The sequence below is a fragment of the Drosophila biarmipes genome, unplaced genomic scaffold, assembly GCF_025231255.1.
Source record: "Drosophila biarmipes strain raj3 unplaced genomic scaffold, RU_DBia_V1.1 ptg000036l, whole genome shotgun sequence".
Classification (NCBI taxonomy): Eukaryota; Metazoa; Arthropoda; class Insecta; order Diptera; family Drosophilidae; genus Drosophila; species Drosophila biarmipes.
Genome location: NW_026114548.1, coordinates 148,101 through 157,500, shown reverse-complemented (window position 1 = coordinate 157,500; position 9,400 = coordinate 148,101). Strand labels below are relative to the sequence as shown.

General features: G+C 32.4%; 2 non-coding genes across 2 annotated transcripts; both read left to right on the top strand.

Annotated features, from left to right (window-relative positions):
• Nucleotides 1–690: 690 nt before the first annotated feature.
• LOC127012239 (5.8S ribosomal RNA) lies at nucleotides 691–869 on the top strand. Its single transcript, XR_007765752.1, has one exon. It is a non-coding gene; the product is annotated as a 5.8S ribosomal RNA (ribosomal RNA).
• Nucleotides 870–1,271: 402 nt separating this feature from the next.
• On the top strand, nucleotides 1,272–5,242 carry LOC127012254 (large subunit ribosomal RNA). Its single transcript, XR_007765767.1, has one exon. It is a non-coding gene; the product is annotated as a large subunit ribosomal RNA (ribosomal RNA).
• Nucleotides 5,243–9,400: the final 4,158 nt, after the last annotated feature.

Genomic DNA, 9,400 nt, shown 5'->3' with positions numbered 1-9,400 from the left:
AAATAATAATATTAAATTATTATTGTATATCCTTACCGTTAATAAAATATTTGTTTATATTATAATAAATACATTATAGTAATACAAATAAAATATGAATTGCCAAAATGTATATGATCTAATATAGATCAAATGAAATTTCGAACAAGCAAATCGAAATAATGCAAATATTAAAATTATATATTGTATTTAATACATATGAGAGAAATAATAAGCAGCCAAAACAAACAAATAAAAATTCGAACAAGCAAATCGAATTATTAAAATAATAATATTAAATTATTATTGTATATAAACACAATTAAAATACTGTGTGTATATGGACCATAATATACACGCGTTGCGATATGTATTGTTCATCTCAGTTATGCGCATACATTGGATAATGCAACAACCTAAAATGTACAATGTTGTACCTGGTTTTATACAGGTTAATGTTTTATATATAATTTCAATTTATATCGCTAAAAAAGTATTAATATATATATATATATATTTATTTACAATAAATGCAATTTAAAAAGAAATACTTTGATATATATTGGTTATATAAAACTAAGACATTTCGCAGCATTCGTTTTAGGTATAAAAATAAATTTATTGAAGGAATTGATATATGCCAGTAAAATGGTGTATTTTTAATTTCTTTCAATAAAAACATATTTGACAAATTAAGAAACCAATTTATAAAACTCTAAGCGGTGGATCACTCGGCTCATGGGTCGATGAAGAACGCAGCAAACTGTGCGTCATCGTGTGAACTGCAGGACACATGAACATCGACATTTTGAACGCATATCGCAGTTCATGCTGTTATGTACTTTAATTAATTTTATAGTGCTGCTTGGACTACATATGGTTGAGGGTTGTAAGACTATGCTAATTAAGTTGCTTATACAAATTTTATAATGAAATTTTATAAGCATATGGTATATTATTGGATAATAATAATTTAATTATTTTATTCATAATATTAAAAAATATATGAAAAACATTATCTCACATTAGTAAATAATTTGAATGTGAAAAACGAAGAGAAATATTTTCTTTTTCAATCAAATGATACTGAGAAATGTCTAGCATAAAAATTTATCTAGAATTGTCTCTTATTAATGATTAGAAAATAGAAAACCGTTGACAATATTATTGTTCTTCGTTGATTCGTTAAATCAAACAAATGCCATTTATATACAGATATTATTAATATAACGAATTTAATAAAATGTTTTATCATTATATATAAAGAATTAATTGCATATAAAAGTTATACACAACCTCAACTCATATGGGACTACCCCCTGAATTTAAGCATATTAATTAGGGGAGGAAAAGAAACTAACAAGGATTTTCTTAGTAGCGGCGAGCGAAAAGAAATCAGTTCAGCACTAAGTCACTTTGTCTATATGGCAAATGTGAGATGCAGTGTATGGAGCGTCAATATTCTAGTATGAGAAATTAACGATTTAAGTCCTTCTTAAATGAGGCCATTTACCCATAGAGGGTGCCAGGCCCGTATAACGTTAATGATTACTAGATGATGTTTCCAAAGAGTCGTGTTGCTTGATAGTGCAGCACTAAGTGGGTGGTAAACTCCATCTAAAACTAAATATAACCATGAGACCGATAGTAAACAAGTACCGTGAGGGAAAGTTGAAAAGAACTCTGAATAGAGAGTTAAACAGTACGTGAAACTGCTTAGAGGTTAAGCCCGATGAACCTGAATATCCGTTATGGAAAATTCATCATTAGAATTGTAATATTTAAACAATATTATGATAATAGTGTGCATTTTTTCCATATAAGGACATTGTAATCTATTAGCATACCAAATTTATCATAAAATATAACTTATAGTTTATTCAAATTAATTTGCTTGCATTTTAACACAGAATAAATGTTATTAATTTGATAAAGTGCTGATAGATTTATATGAATACAGTGCGTTAATTTTTCGGAATTATATAATGGCATAATTATCATTGATTTTTGTGTTTATTATATGCACTTGTAGGATTAACAATGCGAAAGATTCAGGATACCTTCGGGACCCGTCTTGAAACACGGACCAAGGAGTCTAACATATGTGCAAGTTATTGGGATATAAACCTAATAGCGTAATTAACTTGACTAATAATGGGATTAGTTTTTTAACTATTTATAGCTAATTAACACAATCCCGGGGCGTTCTATATAGTTATGTATAATGATATTTATATTATTTATGCCTCTAACTGGAACGTACCTTGAGCATATATGCTGTGACCCGAAAGATGGTGAACTATACTTGATCAGGTTGAAGTCAGGGGAAACCCTGATGGAAGACCGAAACAGTTCTGACGTGCAAATCGATTGTCAGAATTGAGTATAGGGGCGAAAGACCAATCGAACCATCTAGTAGCTGGTTCCTTCCGAAGTTTCCCTCAGGATAGCTGGTGCATTTTAATATTATATAAAATAATCTTATCTGGTAAAGCGAATGATTAGAGGCCTTAGGGTCGAAACGATCTTAACCTATTCTCAAACTTTAAATGGGTAAGAACCTTAACTTTCTTGATATGAAGTTCAAGGTTATGATATAATGTGCCCAGTGGGCCACTTTTGGTAAGCAGAACTGGCGCTGTGGGATGAACCAAACGTAATGTTACGGTGCCCAAATTAACAACTCATGCAGATACCATGAAAGGCGTTGGTTGCTTAAAACAGCAGGACGGTGATCATGGAAGTCGAAATCCGCTAAGGAGTGTGTAACAACTCACCTGCCGAAGCAACTAGCCCTTAAAATGGATGGCGCTTAAGTTGTATACCTATACATTACCGCTAAAGTAGATGATTTATATTACTTGTAATATAAATTTTGAAACTTTAGTGAGTAGGAAGGTACAATGGTATGCGTAGAAGTGTTTGGCGTAAGCCTGCATGGAGCTGCCATTGGTACAGATCTTGGTGGTAGTAGCAAATAATCGAATGAGACCTTGGAGGACTGAAGTGGAGAAGGGTTTCGTGTGAACAGTGGTTGATCACGAGTTAGTCGGTCCTAAGTTCAAGGCGAAAGCCGAAAATTTTCAAGTAAAATACAAATGCCAAACAAATATATATATTATATAAAATCTAGCTAAATTAATATACTTGAATAATTTTGAACGAAAGGGAATACGGTTCCAATTCCGTAACCTGTTGAGTATCCGTTTGTTATTAAATATGGGCCTCGTGCTCATCCTGGCAACAGGAACGACCATAAAGAAGCCGTCGAGAGATATCGGAAGAGTTTTCTTTTCTGTTTTATAGCCGTACTACCATGGAAGTCTTTCGCAGAGAGATATGGTAGATGGGCTAGAAGAGCATGACATATACTGTTGTGTCGATATTTTCTCCTCGGACCTTGAAAATTTATGGTGGGGACACGCAAACTTCTCAACAGGCCGTACCAATATCCGCAGCTGGTCTCCAAGGTGAAGAGTCTCTAGTCGATAGAATAATGTAGGTAAGGGAAGTCGGCAAATTAGATCCGTAACTTCGGGATAAGGATTGGCTCTGAAGATTGAGATAGTCGGGCTTGATTGGGAAACAATAACATGGTTTATGTGCTCGTTCTGGGTAAATAGAGTTTCTAGCATTTATGTTAGTTACTTGTTCCCCGGATAGTTTAGTTACGTAGCCAATTGTGGAACTTTCTTGCTAAAATTTTTAAGAATACTAATTGGGTTAAACCAATTAGTTCTTATTAATTATAACGATTATCAATTAACAATCAATTCAGAACTGGCACGGACTTGGGGAATCCGACTGTCTAATTAAAACAAAGCATTGTGATGGCCCTAGCGGGTGTTGACACAATGTGATTTCTGCCCAGTGCTCTGAATGTCAAAGTGAAGAAATTCAAGTAAGCGCGGGTCAACGGCGGGAGTAACTATGACTCTCTTAAGGTAGCCAAATGCCTCGTCATCTAATTAGTGACGCGCATGAATGGATTAACGAGATTCCTACTGTCCCTATCTACTATCTAGCGAAACCACAGCCAAGGGAACGGGCTTGGAATAATTAGCGGGGAAAGAAGACCCTTTTGAGCTTGACTCTAATCTGGCAGTGTAAGGAGACATAAGAGGTGTAGAATAAGTGGGAGATATTAGACCTCGGTTTGGTATCGCCAATGAAATACCACTACTCTTATTGTTTCCTTACTTACTTGATTAAATGGAACGTGTATCATTTCCTAGCCATTATACGGATATATTTATTATATCTTATGGTATTGGGTTTTGATGCAAGCTTCTTGATCAAAGTATCACGAGTTTGTTATATAATCGCAAACAAATTCTTTAATAAAACGGTGCATTTATGTATTTTTGATTTGAAAATTTGGTATAACTCCAATTACTCAGGTATGATCCAATTCAAGGACATTGCCAGGTAGGGAGTTTGACTGGGGCGGTACATCTCTCAAATAATAACGGAGGTGTCCCAAGGCCAGCTCAGTGCGGACAGAAACCACACATAGAGCAAAAGGGCAAATGCTGACTTGATCTCGGTGTTCAGTACACACAGGGACAGCAAAAGCTCGGCCTATCGATCCTTTTGGTTTAAAGAGTTTTTAACAAGAGGTGTCAGAAAAGTTACCATAGGGATAACTGGCTTGTGGCGGCCAAGCGTTCATAGCGACGTCGCTTTTTGATCCTTCGATGTCGGCTCTTCCTATCATTGTGAAGCAAAATTCACCAAGCGTTGGATTGTTCACCCATGCAAGGGAACGTGAGCTGGGTTTAGACCGTCGTGAGACAGGTTAGTTTTACCCTACTAATGACAAAACGTTGTTGCGACAGCATTCCTGCGTAGTACGAGAGGAACCGCAGGTACGGACCAATGGCACAATACTTGTTCGAGCGAACAGTGGTATGACGCTACGTCCGTTGGATTATGCCTGAACGCCTCTAAGGTCGTATCCGTGCTGGACTGCAATGATAAATAAGGGGCAATTTGCATTGTATGGCTTCTAAACCATTTAAAGTTTATAATTTACTTTTTAAACGACAATGGATGTGATGCCAATGTAATTTGTAACATAGTAAATTGGGAGGATCTTTGATCACCTGATGCCGCGCTAGTTACATATAAAAGCATTATTTAATACAATGACAAAGCCTAGAATCAATTGTAAACGACTTTTGTAACAGGCAAGGTGTTGTAAGTGGTTGAGCAGCTGCCATACTGCGATCCACTGAAGCTTATCCTTTGCTTGATGATTCGATAATAAAATTGCATAATTTATTTGTTGTGTTGAACTTCTTATATAAAGTTCAACCAACAATCTATTTGTATGCATTGATTGTTTGCTTGGCTTTGTGGCGAATTTTTAATCCTTTATATATTACATTCCTAAGGTCTAGATTTTCAAGTAAGAGACCAATTTGATTAACATATCAATATAAGTACAACTCGACCATCTAATAATAACAATATGAATCGTCATCTTATTAGTGACGCGAAGATTGGCAAACATATAATATAAAAATATTCCTAAGGTCTAGATTTTCAAGTAAGAGACCAATTTGATTAACATATCAATATAAGTACAACTCGACCATCTAATAATAATATGAATCGTCATCTTATTAGTGACGCGAAGATTGGCAAACATATAATATAAAAATATTCCTAAGGTCTAGATTTTCAAGTAAGAGACCAATTTGATTAACATATCAATATAAGTACAACTCGACCATCTAATAATAATATGAATCGTCATCTTATTAGTGACGCGAAGATTGGCAAACATATAATATAAAAATATTCCTAAGGTCTAGATTTTCAAGTAAGAGACCAATTTGATTAACATATCAATATAAGTACAACTCGACCATCTAATAATAACAATATGAATCGTCATCTTTTTAGTGACGCGAAGATTGGCAAACATATAATATAAAAATATTCCTAAGGTCTAGAATCTTAAGCAATAGACCAATTCAACTAAGAGTTGACATATAAAAATATGTTCCTTTTAATGTTAGCAAAATTTTATCGTCACATACTGTTAGTGACGCGAACGTTTTTTTCTCCATGTTTATATGAATGTTTATTCAAAGGTAGAAAGGCAGGATCGTTATTTTATAAGTGAAGCGATAAAAAAATATTATGCAATAGGACATCTATTTATAAATATTTTTAAGTCTTAGAAATTCAAGTAAAGAGATTCAAGAAATTCATTCAACTTAGAGCGCACATATAATTAAAACTATTCCTGAGGTTTAGAAACCAAATTAAATAAAGAGGACATATAAACGTATGTGGTATTTTGATGGTAGTAAAAATGTATCGCGATATTATTAGTGACGCGACCAATTTTTATACTCTTTGCTCCATGTGCAAATATATCTAGTGTTTAGATAGTCAATTAAAAATGACAATTTTAACTAAAAGACTTAAAAAAGTGTTTGTCAAACTTATAATTTTGTCAATACTATATAAAACGCCAATCATATCCTTATAAAAGTAAATACGGTATATGGTTATAAATACAAAACCATATATAAATAAAAAAATGAAATCGTATGTATATGGCTTATAGGTATAATACCTATAAGGCATAATAATGTATAATATTAGCAAATATACATATAAAAGTGCATAAATTGTATAGATATGGCATAAAGAAGGCATTTATGAGAATAGCTAGTAGAATTTGCCCATACACTACTAGCGAAATGAGATATTTATACCTAGTGAGGGCGGCACTAGTACTATAAATTGTGGCAAAATAAATCTTATGCAAATGCATAGGATTTTGTCAATACCGTACAAAAAACTAAGTAAAACGTATGGATATTGAAAAATAAATGGATTATATTCATAAAATACGAATATTTCTTGCATTCTCTTGTTATACGAGAGAATATCATACGGAGCGGGCAGCCCCTAGTATAGTAAGCAGTCGAATGGGAGACAGCGTGTCCAAAAACACCTATAGGGAGGTGGTCGTTGGCGGACCTCTCCTCGTATTGGTCAAACTTATGATTTTGTCAATACTATATAAAACGCCAATCATATCCATATAAAAGTGAATACAGTATATGGATATGAATAAAAAACCATACATAAATAAAAAAAAATATGTATAAAAAATTATACATATATTTATATTAAGCAATCGTATGGATGTGGCTTATAGGTATAATACCTATAAGGCATAATAATGTATAATATAGCAAATATACATATAAAAGTGCATGAATTGTATAGATATGGCATATAAGTGACATATTTATGAGAATAGCTAGTAGAATTTGCCCATACACTACTAGCGAAATGAGATATTTATACCTAGTGAGGGCGGCACTAGTACTATAAATTGTGGCAAAATAAATCTTATGCAAATGCATAGGATTTTGTCAATACCGTACAAAAAACTAAGTAAAACGTATGGATATTGAAAAATAAATGGATTATATTCATAAAATACGAATATTTCTTGCATTCTCTTGTTATATGAGAGAATATCATACGGAGCGGGTAGCCCCTAGTATAGTAAGCAGTCGAATGGGAGACAGCGTGTCCAAAAACACCTATAGGGAGGTGGTCGTTGGCGGACCTCTCCTCGTATTGGTCAAACTTATGATTTTGTCAATACTATATAAAACGCCAATCATATCCATATAAAAGTGAATACAGTATATGGATATGAATAAAAAACCATACATAAATAAAAAAAAATATGTATAAAAAATTATACATATATTTATATTAAGCAATCGTATGGATGTGGCTTATAGGTATAATACCTATAAGGCATAATAATGTATAATATAGCAAATATACATATAAAAGTGCATGAATTGTATAGATATGGCATATAAGTGACATATTTATGAGAATAGCTAGTAGAATTTGCCCATACACTACTAGCGAAATGAGATATTTATACCTAGTGAGGGCGGCACTAGTACTATAAATTGTGGCAAAATAAATCTTATGCAAATGCATAGGATTTTGTCAATACCATACATAAACCGTATGGATATTGAGAAGTTAATAGATTACATCTATAATATGAGAAGTATTTTAGTATTCTTATTAAATAAGAGAATACTATAAGGGTGAGTGGCAAAGAGAATTGAATATACCCGAATGGGAGACAGCGTGTCCAAAAACTACTATAGGTGGTGTGGCAAATATGAGGAAGGCAATATATCCATATAATGAAAATAAAAGTGCGTTTTCTTATTATATAAGAGAACACTATATGGGTGAGTGGCAAAGTAAATTGAATATACCCGAATGGGAGACAGCGTGTCCAAAAACTACTATAGGTGGTGTGGCAAATATGAGGAAGGCAATATATCCATATAATGAAAATAAAAGTGCGTTTTCTTATTATATAAGAGAACACTATATGGGTGAGTGGCAAAGTAAATTGAATATACCCGAATGGGAGACAGCGTGTCCAAAAACTACTATAGGTGGTGTGGCAAATATGAGGAAGGCAATATATCCATATAATGAATATAAAAGTGCGTTGTCTTATTATATAAGAGAACACTATATGGGTGAGTGGCAAAGTAAATTGAATATACCCGAATGGGAGACAGCGTGTCCAAAAACTACTATAGGATGGTCAATGGGCCGGCCGTCTGCTATTGACATATGTCAGTAGAGAAGATATTATCCGTCAAATTTGTTTCTTTATTCATTTATTTGAATACGAGACTTGGCTCCGCGGTTAATATTTTAAGCCCAAAGATAATAACGTTGAAACAAAGGCCAAGTTTCTATTGTACATAGAATAACAAATTGTTTCCGAATTTTATCGTTAATTTTAGGAGGTAGGCTAACATGATTTATATTATATGTGTATTATTAAATAATAATAGTACATAAAAGTCTACCAAAGAAATATAAAAATGTAATTATGAATACATTTTCAATATTAATATCAACTTATATTGTTGATAATAAAAAATAGCTATTAAGAGAGTTATTTAAGAAATTATATAATATATAATAAAGAGTATATATATAAATAATATATAAGTATATATTATTTAAGAAATAAATATAGTAGTAATAATTATATATATACACTCGGTTCTATTTTATATATTACCAGAGACTTATATGGATATATATAGATAAATTTTAAATTTATCGTCAAAATACAAATGATTAACTCAATATCTTATATTGGTTAAACAAAAATTGTACATGTGTGGATACAATATATTATGTATGTCGAACAAAAATGATATTTTAGAATGAAATGTGCATATATAAAGAAAATATATGAAAAATAAATATTGTGTTTATAAAGAATATGATTCTTTTTGACATCAATAAAAACTTGTTATTATTAGTGGCGAAACAAGTATAAATTGGAAAACAAACGTATACGAATGCTATATAAAAATGGCCG